The sequence below is a fragment of the Melospiza melodia genome, chromosome 13, assembly GCF_035770615.1.
Source record: "Melospiza melodia melodia isolate bMelMel2 chromosome 13, bMelMel2.pri, whole genome shotgun sequence".
In the NCBI taxonomy this organism is placed as follows: Eukaryota; Metazoa; Chordata; class Aves; order Passeriformes; family Passerellidae; genus Melospiza; species Melospiza melodia.
The window spans coordinates 12,505,513-12,520,717 of NC_086206.1; the positions used below are offsets into that span (position 1 = coordinate 12,505,513).

The 15,205-nt window shown below is 40.7% G+C and overlaps 1 long non-coding RNA gene across 1 annotated transcript in view; it reads left to right on the plus strand.

Moving 5' to 3' along the window:
- Nucleotides 1–12,354, plus strand: part of LOC134424042 (uncharacterized) — a 43,346-nt gene extending 30,992 nt beyond the window's left edge. The window contains exons 2-5 of the long non-coding RNA XR_010029316.1: nucleotides 6,593–6,699; nucleotides 7,247–7,336; nucleotides 10,721–10,775; nucleotides 12,234–12,354. This is a non-coding gene — a long non-coding RNA (uncharacterized LOC134424042). The remainder of the gene's footprint in view (nucleotides 1–6,592; nucleotides 6,700–7,246; nucleotides 7,337–10,720; nucleotides 10,776–12,233) is intronic.
- Nucleotides 12,355–15,205: the final 2,851 nt, after the last annotated feature.

Below are 15,205 nucleotides of genomic sequence, written 5' to 3' on the forward strand. Positions count from 1 at the left end.
GCAGGGAAGAGTTTAGATGGCTGTCATGCAGCACAGAAACACAGTTTCCCTCTGCTTTTCAGTGGCATTTACTAGCAAAGGAAAGTTGTAACTCTCTAAGAGCTATGTGAGCTTAAAGTAGTTCTACTTTACTTTTCTTTCTTATTATTTCCTTAATATATTGTTATTTAAGCCTAAATTATCTGTGCAGCTGGTAGAGAAATAACTCAAGATAGATTGAGAACAGAGATTCGAAGGAGCTGAGATCTGAATTAGAGCCACTACCTGAGAAATATTTTCTTTACCTACAGAAGTTTTAAAGCACTCAGATCTTGTTTAAATATAGTGAATTGTTCAAACCCTCTGGAGGCAATTAACAGCAGATTCTACCAATGCAAACTGCATTGATAGATGTGCTAGGCACATTTTTCAGTGTTTGAAATTATCTTTGCTCAAGACTGAAATGACTTCAACTGCAACTGCTGAAAACTTCTTTGTAGTAGGTTTAAAAAAATATATTTTGTTTTCAAAACAAAAATTATTGGATCTTTATTTCCACTGGACTCTAGCCATTACTAGTTAAGTAATTCCACATGTGGACCTCTTGTTTCTCAATTGTTATCTTCTGCCTTGCTGTTAGTCTGCAGAGTTGCCATTCTCTGCCCTCAGCCTTGGCTGTAGGGATTTCAGCTCCTGAGGTTCAACCCTCCTTTGTCCACAGTGTCCAAGGAATGTTCCAATTTCCAATGCAGGGAAATTGAACCAGGATGTCCTGAGTCTTCCCGCAGTGATGAAAAGCGTGCACAAAGGTTTTTCCAGAAGGTCACTGGTGTCCAGATTTACACCCAATGTACTCTTCCATCCCTAGTATGATATTTTAGCACTGATTCACTCCTGAAATGAAAACCTCTTGAAGAGCAGAGGCCAATGCAGTTAAAATCCTCTGGGTTATGATAATTTAGAGCCAAATGGCTCACTAGTTAATGTCATTTACCTTATGGCCAGTTATTAGGTATTTCCTTATTAAGCAGAAAATCTCTTTTGCCCAGTGTTGTAAACCAACTTAATTGCACTTCATAGCAGTTGGGAAAAGAAAATTGGGGAAGTAGGGTTCATTTACTGGCCATTTCAGCATTTGAGATGTTCCTTCTATTTTATTTTTAAGTGAAAGCTGATAATCAGAACATTTGTGTGAATATTACCTCAGTAAGGACATTAAAACTGGAATATGTCATATCTTTATTTTTGACTCCCTAAAAGGATGTTACTGCTGAACATCTTGGTGCTGTTTTGGGGGCTTCAAAACTGAAATCACCAGCTTGGAATAGGAAAAATCTTTCATTCATCCTGTTGTCCTACTTGCCCTGATGCCCCTTTCCAAGCCAAGCTCTATTTTCTTCTATGTGAGTGCACCAGACTTTCCCAGTGCTGGTTACAGGGTTCTTGTAGCTCCTGATGGCCTGCACAGATTTGGTAACAACTTGCTTCATCCGACTTTGAACATCCACTATTCTTTTTTGAATACTGTGATTATATGTTCTGTGCTGTTCCTCTTGGCTGTTCTGGGAAATTATGATTCTCAGCTTTCCCATTCCCAGGTCACTTTTTCCCCTTTTTTCCTTGGCATGAAGGATAATTGCTCTATGCTTTGGGTGTTTGCATGCAGCATTCAGTATAAATTTGCCAATTAGTTGGCAGCCTTCTTTTCCTAGCTGGGCTGTGGGCTTTTAGCCTCCTGTCATAGACTGTGCTCTTCATGGCCCTGAACTTCCTACTTTCCTTTTTTCTACTCCTGTTTCAGATTGAATTTGCCTTAATTCTGATGCCCTGATTGGGAAGATCCATACCCAATTCTCCAGGCCATGTGGTACAGAGACTTGGCGCATTTTCCCAGGGCTGACATGCCTTGACTCGTATTCTAGGATTTTGTTTTGCTTTTTATGTCTACATCAGCAAGCTTGCTTGCCACCTTATGAAAGATAAATATGCCCAGGTTACTGTCAGCTGAGATGTTTGCACTTCACTGCAAAGTTATTACTGTTATTTGTTCCTAAAACATCCACTTTTTATACTGTTGGGGTTTTTACCACTGTTTCCCAATCTCTAGTTCATTCATTTTTTCTTGTGGAAGTCATCTGGCCTTGCCTGTGTACAGATAAAGCCTGCCTTGGGCTGAAGCAGAGTTCCATTCTCACCTTTGCAGTCTGCATTTTGAAGAATTAATTCATTACCTCCAGTGACTGTGGTCTGCAGGGGCACAGCAAACGTGTGGCTGGGGGATGTTCTAAGGTCTCTGTAACTGGCCATGGGCATGAACACTGGTGCTTCCAGCTCCTTGTGGCCATTTCCCAGCAGCAGGTTGTAGCTAATATACTCTCACAGTGGCTGTAAAAGACTCCTGTGCCCTGGACTAATCTATCTGATGGAATAGGATGAGTTTCAACTGCTAAACCCTCCCTCCTGAGGCCAAATGCTTTAAAGTAAGATCTGATGCAGATCCTTATCCTAGGACTGTCAATATTGTTTTCAGAGCACGTCACCTCTTTTTCCTTTCAAATGTAGTTTATTAATTTACTGATCTTACAAGTCAGAAAGCAGTTAATATACACTATTGTGTGAATTGGGTGGAGTTGATTTAATTAATAAATAGTACCAGGTTTAGTTTAAAATTTACATTAGTATTGCCAGTAACAGCATGCAAAAGTCATAACTAGGAGCCCTCCTCTCTATACAAACACAGTAAAATGAAGAATTTAGTTACAAACTTCCCAAAAATTAAAGCTGCAATTCTTTTCTGTGTGTCTTCCGACTGAAGATTTAATGTTTCAGGCTTTTCTCCACTACTACGAAGCCTAACAGCAGCTTCCTTTGTGGAAATGTTTTTATTTAAGGTCACTTAGCTACAGGGCTTTAAACATTTTAACAAAGTTGAACCAACAAAATCCAAGATGATGCAGTGAAAACCATTAAATATTACTTCTCCCTCCACAAAAAGGAAAAAAAAAAAAAAAAATCTTTGCAGAGGTAGATTGGAAATATTTATCTCTTTGGCCATAGCAAGAAATCAAGCTATTTCCCCAGGTGGTGATGGCTCTGAGAAATGTGTGGAGTGCTGCTCAGTAAGAAGTTTGGCTCCAAACCTTTGAAATGAGGGTTTGGTGCTGCAAAGGGGACCGTGCATATGGGCACTACCATGAGACTCCAGGGTTGGCTTTAATAAAGGAGATGTGGCCTGGGTTGTGGCAGGACTGTGGTTTCCATCTTCCAGAATCACAGGCTTTTGCATTCCTTATTGTATTTATGAAAATTATTTGATGCTGTGAATAATTCAGGAAATTTCAAGATTATTGGGCTGCCTTTTTAATCTTGTGTTCTGTTTTGCTTTTAAACACATTAGTTTTCAAACTTGTGGTTTCCAAATGGCTACAACTGTCATTTCTCTCAGGCATAACTCAATTAAGGAAAATCTCATGACACTTCATATTTTTTGGTTTATATGTAGAAATTCCCTGTCAAGAATAATAACATTTTCTAGTTGTGAGTTCTTGGGTTTGCAGTCTTGGAATGTGTTTTCTATGGCCTTCATAATTTTTCATGCAAGGGTGAACATTCTTGGTTTGCACTTTGAATGTTTGATAAAACAAATATACAAAAAATATGTGAAAAGTTAATAAGCATAAAAATGGGAATTAATTTTACAAGGAATTTCCAAGTATTTGTGCAGCACTGGCTTTTGCACATCTTTTGCCTGAAGAATTGGTCTTCCTTTAAACATTCACATTTAAGCAGCTGGATTCATTATTGAACCAACTATCAACAGCCAAGGGATATGGCCTTTATCAAATTTAATAAACCTTTGAGGACTGCAGAAAGAATACACTTGTCTTTAAAGATCAGCCTGTCCAAATGAAAACTAAACAGAAACTCAGATCAAATTCTTGCTTGTGGATGCATTGTGAAAGCCAGCTGTTCAGTGTTTTGCAATAGAAATTAGTAATTTTAACAAAACATTATACTTCTTTTGATGGCCTATATTGTTTATTCTCTGTCTTGTTTTTTATTTTTCTCTTTTTTTTTCATTCTCCTTTGACATGGAGATCAGAATCTGGCCTATGTGTTGTAATATGCTAAAAGAAGTATACAAATATAAGCGTGTCTAAATATGTGAATACAAGTTAGGCTATTAATTCAAAGTGCCTTGCCATGTTTATTAATGTTCTGTGTTATGAGATTAAAGCTATAATTTAGAGTTACAGGAATTATAAACAACTCTTTAGCAAGTCATATACTAACCATAATAACTTTTAAAGGGTGGAGTGTAATTTATTCAACATTGTAAGGAAAAATAAGGTAAATGAGTTAGCTTAGGGGTGGGGCAGCAGCAAACTGCTTGTGGAGACTCTTACTCCCTGAGGTGATAGAGGTTAAATGCATTACAGAGCTTATAGGCTGGCTCCCCAGAGAGAAGGGGGCCAGACGTTTCTAGCTGACATGTCAAGGACACCACACATTTGCCCTTCTGACTAATGGCATGATACTGAGCTGATAGCAAGGCTGCAGCAGCAATTTTCAGAGAGAAAAATGGAACACAATAGGTGGCTCCTAATTAGAGAGGAGGGCAAGATGCTGGCACAATCTTAGTGTTTAAGAGATCCACAAACTGAAGGCACTAACTGAGACCACTAATACAAACTTGGAATATTATTAAAGTATTATTGGCCAGCAAGGCAGTTTAGGTGAAGGGTCCACAAAGAAGCCTTCTCCAGTATAACGCTTGTAAGAAAGTCTGGGCATTAAACTTAGGCCAGATCCTTCACCATTTAAAGCAGTCTTCTGCTTCAACTGGTTGTTTAAATGGGTTGTCTCTCAAGTTTCCACTCTAATTCACTAATTTTACTTAAGAGCAGCAGGACAGATACATAGAAACAGGAGGGAGGGATACACTACAGTGATGAAGGGGAGATGTGTCAGTGGATATGCACATGAAAGAAGATGCCTGGGGAGTGGCAGGATTACTGTGTGAAGGAGAGAAAGTTGTAAGGAGATTAGAGTATAGCAGGGAGTAAAGGGAAGACTTGGAGTAGGCAGGTGGAAATGCAAGGAGGGAAGGAAAATGAGGAAGGAGGGGCCCTAGTTGATCTCAGTGTGACAACTCAAACCAAAAACTATTTCACATTAAGTTTGGGAGCTCCTGACTCTTTAAAAAAACATTCAAACCACCAAACAACACCACTTGTGTTACAGAGATCTTTTAGCTGCAGATGCTGTATAGTAACATATTAATGAGACTTGGACATGGAGAAACACAGCAAGGCAAAGCTGTGATTCCTACTTGCAAAGCTATTTTACTGCAGCTTTAAATCTCTAATTCTTTAAATTTAAATGGTTTAAATTTCATGAGAAAGTTATTTTTTCTTTTAACGTCCTTTTAACATCACTCTTCATGAAAGACCCAAATACTGAGGGGGGCTACGTAGGTAAGCAGATAGTTTTGAATGTGGAACCATGTGTTAGGAGAGCAATATTGCTGCTAGATGAAAAATTTCTTGAGGAGTCTTAGACATTGTCCTGAAGAGCTTGATGAGAAAAGGAGAGCAACATGAGAAAAAGAAGGACTTAAATAAGACCATCACCATTCCAGTATTTTCTGCTGCACTGCATGAGACCTTTTGACAGAGGAAATGAGAAACTGAAGGTGTGGGTTTTACATGTTGGTTAGAATGGGTTTGGAGCTTAGCTGCTTGGTAGCAGAGATGTGCAAATGTTGCAATAGATCACACTGAAAGGTAGGTGGAAGGAAATGTTCCATTGATTAAGGTACATGGCATACAGAGAGCAACAAAAAGCACATATCTGCTGCTCCTCTGCCAGGCTCTTGCCTTTCCAGCAACCTCTCTTGCCCAACAAGCCTCAAGAATGCACACTCCCTTAATCCTCTGCTGGGAGTTTTGGGGCTTGGTGGAAGAAAGGACCTTCAGCAGCAGGAGGGAGGGTTGTTTGGAGAATGAAATTCAGTAAACTCCAACCTCCAAGTGAACCTGCTGGGACTGATTTGCTGCCAGCCCCTGGGAACAAAACTGCAGCACTCAGTTCCTGAATCCCATCAGCTCCCGCAGCCTGGAGGGTTCACACTGCTCTATCTGGCACCTCTTCCCATGTCAGAACAAGGCATTGTGTGTGTGATTTCAACATGCTTCTGGTTTTGTTCTAACTGCCAAGAAACACTAGTTGCATTATTATGAAATGATTGAGGAGTATTTGCTCATACAAATTATTTGTTTTAAGAGTTTAGTAATTAAATGTCAACACAGAGTGTTGGTGTCTGAAAAGCTCTTATGTGAAAGCCCTGCTCTAACTTGAAACTACAATACACTGTTTCTCTTTTCTCAAAACAGATTTGTTTGAAACACCCTGTTTGGTAGAATGCATCTTGCTGTAACACGCATGGTCTTTGGCCTTCAAAGACACTCTTGTGCAAAGGGCGTGTTGCATTAATTTGTTCAGCCAATTTAGGGTGTGTGGCATTAATTTGTTTGGCCAATTTGTTTAGAATCTGGCAGGGCATAGGCACCCAGTGCAATGTCTGTACATAATGCCTGTGTCATCTCTACAGCAGATCTCAAGAGCAGGAGATTTACTGCGTGATGCCAGCCACACCTTGAGCTGCTGCCCAGGGGAACAAAGGCACAACCGAAGCAACACGGCGTTCGCTGGGGGCGAGTATGGAAATGCATTTCATACTTTGAACAACTGGTTTCCACACACAGTGTCTGAGCTGCAGGAGTAAGTGCTGGTGTGATTTCACTGCCAGCACTGGCTGTACTCACCTGGGGCACAGAGGGTGATAATCACACCCACAGTAAGCCCCACTTCACCTCGGTGAGAAGCCACAATCTAGCGTGGAATGACTACACTTTGGTGCAGTACTGTGTAGCTCACTGTAGATTGCTAAAGCTCATTGAGCTTTTGGCTTGCAGAGAAATAATGTATTTTAGTCCTTTATAATTTTATAATATGCTTCTCTCTCATTCCTATTTTCTGTCATGGTCAAGATGAATGGTAATGCGCTTTCCAAAATATTTCTTTATAAGGACCAGCTAGTTAAAAATTGCAAAAGTGACCAAAGTCAAATTTAAAAGTAAACAGCTGTTGTTCAAAATGTGAACACTAATTAACTTCAAAAGCATTAGGCTTTACATTGAATTGTTGATGAAAATCCTTGTCTTGTTCTTTTTTTATTTTTTTTTTTTTTTTTTGGTCTTAACAGGCAACAAAATCTGGGATTAGAGCTGATGGAAAAGACTGTAACACACTTTCTATTTTCCACATCTATATTCTGAGAAAGACAGGCATTGAGGTTAGTGACATAATGGAAGACCTTTCACTTCACTTAAGCCAGATTTTTTTACCCCGGGTTGAATTTACACTGTTGAATTTAACAGAGTAGATAAATGCAAGAAAGGGTAGCAGGCCTAGATGTATATACATCTAGACTTTCTTATGCACATTTGCATTGTGAACTGCTGTCAAAGGATAGAGTAGGCTGAGAATTTTGTGTCATTTATCAAGATGTCCTTATACAGTGGTTTAAAAACACATGTACAAAGTCACCAGGTTTATTCACTGGGCACCCAGGAGTGAGGTGTCACTGAGATGCTGAAGGCTGGAACTTGTGCTTTCCACATCACGTATGAAATGCCAAAAAAATCAGGTGTGCAGAAATGCTCCCATTTCCCAGAATGAGACTGTACATTTCAGAGTGTGTTAAGGATACTAATGGATGACCTACAGTGAGCTAAACACTGTGCAATCTAAAGCCAAGGGCTTTATGTCAGGCTTAGAGATTTCTGAATGGTAACACACTTTTCAAAGAGCCTAAAAGTAATTAGCCTTTCACTCCAAGTTGACACACTTATACTTTTAATATCAGGAATAAGGAAAAAGACTAAGGCTTCTAACCTCAAATCCATAGCAGCTTAGGCACCTTCACCTCGCTGGTTTTGTTATGACAGCTCTTTGTTTGGCTGATAGTGAGTGGTGTTTTGAATAGAAGTGCTTTTGCTGTTGCTTTGCCACTTTCCGGTAATAAGGGAGGACTTGGAGGTTATGCAGCAAGGTGCTAATTGACATTAACACTCAAGACAGGAAATGCTGACACAATTTAAAATTAACATCCTGTCAATATACTGCTGACCTGTGTTAAACATGTACTTTGTCAAAATTTCAGAATTAGATTTTAATACAGAAACAGTGTAATGATGGGAGTATTGCTGGTCTTGAGAAAAGTGAATTTAATACAGTGAGAAGTCACTCAACTGTTTCCCATTTTAGCTTACCTTTTCTCAAACAAGGAAAGTTAAATTTTGCTCCAAGGGGTCAAATACATGTATAAAGCCATCTAAGCTAAAAATTATACCATATTTGTTCATTTTCAATTACTAAAATAAACTGTTCTTCTGTTCTCAGTTCATTTTAGATGTTCCATTATCAATGACAATGATTCCTGGGTATGAATTTTGCAAAATACTGTGACATGTATGGCATAATGCACCAAATCAAGCTAGTTGAGTAACTTACCTATAAATTAAAACAAAAAAAGAATGCTGACAGAAAAAAATATACAGCAACAAATCGCAAAAGTGACTTACTTGCCAGTGTGTTATTAATTCCTTAGCTACAGAGCAATGAGGATATTTCCACTTAATAGTGACTCCTGGTGTAACTGGAGAAGAAAAAATGGTACCATGGCACTAGTTGTCAAACAAATAGTTATGAGATGATGTGATGGTATTTATCAGTAGTTATGAAAAGGTGCCCAAAAACTCTCAAAGCACAGAGCAGCTCTGGATTGATGCTGTACATTTGCTTTGGTTTAGAGATGACAGTAGCTAATTTTGTGTAAAACTGCTCCATTGACTGCATGCAAAGCTCTGGTGGCACTTGCAGAGTGGCACACTCACAAACTGTTATGTAGCTTTGAAGAAACAAAGGGTGCTGTTCACTGTTGAGCAAGTCAGAGCCTCCTCTTTGGAAAGGTGGAAGGCACGAGACAGGATGATGCCCATAAGAGAAGCAGAGCCTGCTGGGTGTGGTCTGGTCTGTGGAGGAGGCTGTTTGCTGAACATTAATCAGAGGTTGTCCCAGGCGTTAGGAACAGCCCGAAGAGAGGCACAGAGCCAGGAAAAGGTGATGGGGAAAAAGGAAGCAATTGGAGGAGAAGATTGGGCTGTGTGGAAGGAGGTGGAGCAGGGCAGTTTGAAATGGGAGGTGTTGGTAGGAGCAGACCTGCGCAGGCTCAGGGAGTGTGGAAACGTTTCAGGAAGGTGGTGCAAGCTGCGTATCACTCCTGGCAAACTTTCTCTAAGAAAACAGTAAGTGGGTGGCCTGTTGCTGTATGCTGCTTCCCACTGACAGTTCCTGGGAGTGGGCCAATATTGTGTGTTGCAGTTAAGGTTAGAGTGAGACTGGAAAAATATTGGCTGTAGCCCTGGTTCTGCAAATTGTTTGCACAGGGCACCTATTTCCATTAATAACAGAGTGCTCTGAAAGGCGACCATCTCAGTTTGAGTGTGTGAAAAGGGGGAAGGTGTTCCCACAGGGAGACACTGGTCTAGTGGAAAGTGATTCCTTAGAGCAGCTGCCACATTAGGTGGAAAATCTCTAAAGCAACATCTACTGGTGATCTTGTTCTGTGTTACAAGGCACTAGTCGAGCATGTAGGAAAGCTGCTCTGATCTGGGGAGGAAGAAAGTGAAAATTGTAAATGGAACATACATTGGAGACTTGGACCTTTTTTCTGAAATTATTTGGCAAAGGACTCTCAGAGCAAAATAGTCACCATCAAGTGGTCTGTTTTACTCTGTTTTAGTTCTTTCCCCAAAAAATTCTTATTTGCCATTTTTCTGTTTCTTGCTTTCTGTACAAAAGCCAGAGCAATTTCTCAGTAAGGAGCTCAACTATCATGGCCACACTGTGCTCTTGGGGAGAAAAAAAATTGCCTTCCACTACAAAATGTTTACATTGGCTGCCGAGGTTTCTCCTGGTTTCCTCTGTTGGGAATGAATAATTAGGAAGTGAACTGGGAGGTGAAAAAGGCCTCTATGTGTTTAAGTCTAATGTCACAGCTTTCCAAGGACAAAGCTTTTAATACACAGAAAGGTTTCTCTGTCAAGCAGATGAATTCAATAGCTAAGCAAGACAGCAAGAAGAGGAGTCAAACAAAGCAGAGAATTCCCAGTGGGCAGCTTTGAGTATGCACTTATGACAGGTACTGCATGAAATGGATGCAGAGCACACATATGTGGGACACACAGGCAACACACATAAGGTGTTAATAGTCTTAGCTGATGCCAAGGAAGAAAAAGAGCAGACAGGGTCAGCTACTGTTTCCTGAGCTAAATGTTCTTTTTCTTATGGTGGTCAGATCCAGGGGTAGTTTTACAATGTGCAAAACATGCACTTGTAATTAAAGTGAAACTCACACTGACAGAGAAAGGGGATGGTGAATGTTGACCTCACATGCTGCATCTGTAGAGCATTTGGGGACACATTCTTTCAGCAGAAGTGATGTTGGCTTCTGAAATTCTTTTTTAATAAAAGGTGAACAGGAATAAAGTTCTGTGTTAATTTGTATGCATGGCAAGAAGCCATTTCTCAGGAGAAGGCAGTGCTGATGGTGCTTTGGAATAGAGAACTGCTCCTTTATATTTTTTTAATTCTCCATTCTTCTATTTGAAAACAGGGTTTTCACCATTGCTTGTAAGCAGTGAAAGTTAAAACAGTAAATAGAAGAAAGGGTAAGTAAAACCTATATTTTCCTTCTGTTTGTTTTCTGCTGTTAAGCTGTTCACTACTATGTCCACATAACTATTTAGGCAGGCAAGTCCCCAGTGTACCTTGGTAACACATCTACCCAAGCCTGGCTTGTAAATTTCTTTGGAGACCTACCCTTTTAGAAGAGACTTGGAATAGGAGCCACTGAAAACTTTGTCCATTTTCAGATACATCTTGGCTGATACAGGTGGGCCTACAGAGAGAAATGTGTGGAGTTTCTGTCAGAATCAGTGTGCTACTGACCCTGAGGTGGTGGATGGAAAGACAGTCCATGTGGAAACAGAGGCTCAGATCCTCAACTGTTGAGTCAAGGCTTGAGCTGCGCTTTTCTGCTTGCCTGGGGGAAGATCTCTCCCCTGGTGTTTTGAATTGGAGATTTCTGGGTAGACATGAAAATCTGCCCCCTGCTCTGGCCCTCCTAGACTTTTTAATCTCATGCACTAACCAAAGAATCAACAAGTATATCATCTTCCTTCCAGAGAGATAAGAGCCTCTAAGAAGCAGAGCACTCTGCTTTCCAACAAACTCATGCATAAAAGGCTAATTTAGAGGGTGAGATATCTGTGTATGCTGGACAAATGGGAAGCTGAAGGGATTCTTTTTATTCCTCCCATTCTCCTAGCCTTGGCCAGTGAGTGCAGATTGAATGTATGACTTTACATTATGGAGCACCTCTCCATCACCCAAGCCTTTGTCAATTCACCAAATGTGACAATTATAGCATTTCAGAGATGAGACTTTCTAATCCTATTACTCATTCATCAACCTGCGGATGATAGCAGGAGCCAGATCGAACAGTGCCAAAAGAGCAGTGAGGAGCCTTCTCCAGTGCTGTGAAACTAGGCTTAGCTCAGGCACAATAGGTGTGTAATTTAAGGTTTTGTTGAGCTGAAATCCAATCACATACTTGACTGGTAGATCACAGAAAGACACAGACAAAAAGAATGAGATAATTCTACCTCACACAAACACTTGAATCCGGCTTTGACTTAATAACAAGTGTGTGATCAACCTTACACTGTTTCTTTCTTTTTAATTTTTTAAAAATTTTATTTGAACCTAGAAATGGGATGGCACTGAAATACTTTGCCTACTTGGGTGTCAGCCAATAACATGAAGGAAAAAAAATACCAGAAGGAAATGGAGGTACTTGTTTAGATAAATAAAATATAAAAAGTACAGATGCTCATTATATGAAAGATAATCAGAAAATTTAGCTTCCAGGCTTAGCTCAGTGCTATCTTCTCTGCATCTGGTACCTGTTGCTTTTCAAAGATGGGGAGGATCTAGCAGAAATATGAGGACTATAAAGCTAAAAAAAAAAAAAAACAACATTGACCATAGAAAGAAAAACTGTACTGTGAATATTATTTCCCTCTCTCTTGCTACTAAAATGCTTCTTTTGCATTGTCCTGTTTCAGACATGGGAGCTCCTGTGTATGGGCAAGTGCTGCAGCCCTGTGCCAGTGCTGGTCACATAACCACACACAAGGGACTGGGAGGGTGGAGGAGAGAACACTGCTTTTCATGGAAACACAAAAGTGAGTTCATTCCCTTCTGTGGTTAAAGGTGTAGCTTCTCATCAGATAGTGTGTTATTCATACTGGGTTTTGTAAAGGAAAGTCTTCAATACAGATTACTCTAGGAGTAGCCTTAAATATTAACAAAATTAAGTGTAAGGCATGTCAGTTAAAAGCTTTGGGAGGAAAGCTTCTTGGAGTAGGAACCTCCACATTTATGTCCATCATCAGTGCTTCCGTATAATGTAGCAGTTCAGCTTCTCTGGCCAAGTCTTCTTTCAAAACCAAACTTAAACACATTTCCATAGGTTTTTTTGGGCATCTCAAGCTCTTTGAACTGACAAATTCAGTGGGATTCACTGTACATGGAATTTTATGCTAACTTGTAGGTGTCATGATACTCAGACATGTATAAACCCCAAACTAGAGGAGACATTAAAAACCTGAGAACAAGCCCACTGCTAGAAAAAAGGCAAAGTGTTTTAACAACTCAGGCCTGGCAGAGGAACAAGCCCTTTAGTGTAGTGGTGGAGAAAATATGGGGTTTTAAAGTCTGCAAATCAAGAAATGCTTTCAAGCCACATTACTTGAGTGGATATGTAAGACTCCAAATGGCTTAGACCAGATTACATGGCCAGGGGATCTCTGAGGTGCAACCAGCTCATGAACATGGGCAGGGTGAAACTCATGTGCAGGGCAGCTGACAGAGCTCCTCTGCAGCCACAGGAACACCTGCACTGAGCCTGTGCCAAAGCAAAACAGCCAATCCCTGGTGTCAGTAATGCAGTGGGTAGGGCAGAAACCCAAGCCCAGAGAGACAAAAAGGAAGGGGAATCTTGGGCATCAAAGGGTTAAATTAAAGTCTGAAGCTTGGCATTAGTTATGAAATACCAAAATTCAAGCAATGTTTTGCTAATGAAAAAGTAAATAAATTACTAATTTGTAGGATATCAGACTCAGAAGCATACAGAAACAACATCAATTGAAAGATTTTTTTCTTTTTTAATAAGTGAATTAGTGGAGAAAAATCCTACAGTGATGAAGCTCATATTTAAACACAATAGAGGGAGATATTTTCAATGGCTCATAGGAATACAAGGAGATTGAGATATGTTCCAAACACAGGGAAAACAGAGATATCCCCAACACAGTATAATCTGAAAAACTCAAATGGGGTTTAATGTGGTTCCCAAACTGCAGAGATCTCATAAACATAGTGATTTCCTTTAGCAGTATAAAACTCTGACATTTGACCAGACAATTGCCTTGGGGACGTTAGCTAAAATAGCCTCAGCTTTAAAATTGAAATATGAACTTCTAAAGGCTTTGGTAGTTGCTTTCCAGTGACACTGAAACAGCTAACATGACTAGTGGCTGCTGCTGGATATATCAGCATCCCTAATTTAGAAATAGGCTGGAGATTTTGGCTGTTGAGCTGGAAATGTTCTTTCCCTTTGGTTTGCACATGTGGGGAGCTCAGCTACCTTTCACCAACAAGAAGGTATAGTTTTCACCATCCTTTTTGCTTGTCAGGAAGCCAAACATGATTGTCAGTGGCGTGTGGCAAAGTTGTGGTGCTGCAGCTCCTCGGATGTGTGCTCACAAGGGTGATCCCACAGAGGACGGACATTTTCCATGGCCTGGGGAGAGCCCCTGCAGGGCAGTACAGAGGCTGCTGTTGCCCTCCTTGTTTTGGGGAGGAGGCATCAAGCATTGATGCTCTTAGCTGGCAGGTTTAGTATTCCTTTTGCTGGTAGGACACAGTTTGGGTTCCTTTGTGCTGCAGCCTCAGCTCGTGAGGGGCAGCCCACTGGGGAGCATACCCTGAGGGGGAGCAGCAGTAGCCAGGACAAATGCAATTGTTGGTGGTCTCAGGGGGCTGCAAGTGCTCTCTGTGGGAGCTGTTTGATGTTGTTGACCCCAAACTGAATCAGGAGGGGAAGGAGGAAACTGCATTCGGCATTCTCTATATAAGTACATCTGCTAATGACCTGTGCCTGGTAAGGTGTAAATGTATGCACACAGCACTTTGGCTGGGCACTCTTTATAGACATGCTTGCACACTGTACTGTGTTTTTATTCAGAATATTCATTTATGATGTTATATTGCTGCAAAGTGTTACTCAGATTAACAAAGAGAAAATAAATGCTTTTTGTTGCTACTGGCTTTTCAACATCCAGGAGCAGCTAGAATGCTTTAGACTGTGCAAGTGAGTATTTCTCACCTGTGTGGGTCCCTGACCCATCTCTCCTTTAGCAACCAAATCAGCTGTGGGGATAACTGTGTAATTTTCCTGCTTTTACCCAATATAATAAAGACAACAAGGTAAAGCAGCTTATGGGTCATGCTGTCTTCCAGTCACTGAGTATGTTGTATTGTGTGCTCTCAGTAGAAAAAGGAAGTAAGTACCTCTTTGGTGGTACAGTCCCTTCAGCTCCATGGGTTCATTCTCTGCACAGCAGCTCTGAATGCACCTGGGTGTCTGTGGTCTTCTTCAGGACAGCACATGGTAAGGAGAGTCAGAGGCAAATTTGATCTTCTCCCAACTTCTCTAATCAAAACAACCAGGACAAACAGGACAGGACAAACATCACTTCTTCCCCCTTACTCTCTTCCACCCAGCCTTTGCCTTGCCCCCTATGGCCTGTGGGAGCCCTGGCTGCCTCACTAAAATCCTGCTCTCTGCTCTAGCCTTTTAAAGGTCAGCCTCCACAGGCCAGTGGTGGGTATGTTTGCATCACTCTTTTCTTTTTGCTTTCATACTCTTTCCCTTGGCTCCTTGTCAACCTCTAAGCAAAGCTCTTGAGAGCCACAGAACAGGGGCAGCTTTGGCCCCAAAGAAATTTAAGTAGCATGTTTCTGTCTGTGCAGA